The following is a 2612-nucleotide window of genomic DNA, read 5'->3' as shown; positions in this document are numbered from 1 at the left end:
TTCCAAGTAGAGTCTACTAATGCAAATCCCTTACAGCTTGTTTGCTAGATAAAACAGTTTGTAATTGTTTCATAAATCTACTCTAAAAGTTGGGAAAGACTCGTACAACACTTTTTAACGTATTTTTCTTAGACTGGTTGTATATTGTTTTGTTTGCTAAACAGACTTTTAGCCATATGAATATTTCGCCTGATGCCCGGCTAAGAACACATAAGACGGTGCTGGAACCTTGTGGGTTGGTTCCATCTAGAGGAGTCTGCATGGAGTTGCAAGTCAAAGCCGTCGAGCAGACGCACCAGGGCAATCACAGATCGAATGAGATGCCGGGGCACATCCTTCGACCCGATCCGAACCCCGGGCAAGTCCACGTCCCTTTCTAGGCACGGCCACAGCATTGGTGAGTACTAGCTTTTATGTCTTCTTTTTTCCAATGATCGATATAGAGAGAAAAACATCATGGCGATTTTCAAGTAAGTGTAAAACTATGTAGACATCTCCCTTTGATCCATTGGCAAAGGCATGTATGTACACCAGACCTAGTGTTGAACTCTAAACCTCATATGAGTTTAGAGGCTTCAACCCAACGTTGGTAAAAGAGTGTGTGAAGCCCTTGGAGGCCTGTTAACTTGTGAACACATGATTTAAACTATAGCTTGAACAAAAGGTTAGATGCTGAAAATGACATAAGAACCTCACTTGAAGATAACAAGACTTATGGAGAACTAGAGGTTAACAGTCTGTCAAGCGATGCCCGAGGATGAAGAGTGAGCTCTCAAAGCATAGGGATCACGTCTGCAAGTTCCTTCCTACTTGGTCTATTCTCCCTTTTCTATTTCAATTTGGTAGAATTTACTCATATTGTGCCTTTTTCTGTGAAAATGGATAAACCCCAATATTTTCCCCGAACAAGAAGTGTTGGAAAGGGCAATAATAAACCTACCTCTTAGATGTTGTTTGCCATGTTTCACATGCTCCCTTAAGTCTTAAACGTAAAGAAAGTTATGACTTGAAAATTTTCAAGTATACAACATAATGTATAGTTATTTAGGTAATGTTTGATAGCCTAGAGTCTCAAAAGTGAGCCATGTAAGATCCATGGATATCAAATCTATGCTACATAATGGGTTCGAGGTCCGATGGATCTGACTTCTGGTACTTGTCAGCAGGGGCGGAGGGAGGGGGGGCCGCCTGGACCATGGCCCGGGTGAGCCTAGGATTTTTTTTTTTTTTACATTGAAAAAATCAAATTTTTTTAGTTTGGCTCGACCGGTCGCTCCTCGTCGTTCCTCTTGGCCCGACCCTGGCCCGGCCCGCAAATAGTCTTGGCCCGACCCTAGAAAAAATCCTGGCTCCGCCCCTACTTGTCAGGAACCACCCAATTGTTTTAATTACTCTTTCTCTCATTCAATCAACGAGGGCTAGGGAAAGCAATCGCTTGATTGGATTCGTTCCCCGGAGCAACGGCCAATGGATGATCTCTACGTCTTTGTGCCATCAGATCCAGGGTGGCTTACTTCAGCATGGATAATCTAAAATATGTAACCGGTTATGTGCATGTTTTTGTGCACTAAAAATTGTGCACAGGGGTGTGCAATGACCAAAATACCATAGTTTAATTTTAAAATATATATATATATATATTTTAAAAAGATAAAAAGCGGTTATGAAAAAGTTAAAAAGTCTAAATATATATTTCTTTTAAAAAATTCTTAAAATACCCCAACCCCTTTTTGGTGTATGTATACTTATGTACACCAACTCATCTCCCTAAAATACGTATTGAAAGAGTGAAATGTATTGGGAAAGGGTGTAGTAAAAAATGAAAAGAGCCCTTCACATGATCCGACTCATGTGCAATGTGCGACGCAAAGTACTAGCAGCAGGCAGGGTCCATGGACTTGTCTTCAGGCTGTTGTTGGTCCCAAGTGTACCACGCCATCGGTGCCCTCACGACCCAGTGAAAGCTCCAGTTGCTGCCCTCAAACTGGCCCGCCTGATAATAGGTCGACCAATTTGTCCAATACATGTGGTTTACCCAACAGCAAGCATGATAACTGTATTTTACTGTCACCAAAATCTCATTCTCGATATTAGTTAAGATGTCTCCTTTTCACATTAGACTACTACTAAATATAATGCTATTTTTCCCTTCATTCAAAGTTTACTATTAGGATACAATTCCAACTGGTTTAGCATTTTTGTATGTGACTGGTACGTGTACCATATATGTATGTATATATATATATATATATATATATATATATATATATATATATATATATATATATATATATATATATATATATATACCTTGTTGTATTCTTCTATTCGCAATCTTTTAAAATGGCTTGTTTGAAAGCATGCCAATGCATCCATTCTGGCGCCCAAACCTGCACCCACGAGACATAGATGGTAGCAAGTCTAATTTGTAGAACATTGCATACTAAAATTTGGGTAAGCAGATAAACGAGCTACAGGGTCATTGGCTGTTTAATTAAATAAAATTCAAGCGACCGACTGCTTTTCCTCCAAAAGTTAGATTTGATTATATCAGTAACTGTACTACCGTAATTCATGGCAGTATCCTACAGGATTACAGACATCCTGCATTA

Source organism: Nymphaea colorata, chromosome 4, assembly GCF_008831285.2.
Source record: "Nymphaea colorata isolate Beijing-Zhang1983 chromosome 4, ASM883128v2, whole genome shotgun sequence".
NCBI lineage: Eukaryota > Viridiplantae > Streptophyta > Magnoliopsida > Nymphaeales > Nymphaeaceae > Nymphaea > Nymphaea colorata.
Note: the sequence above shows the minus strand (reverse complement) of the source record.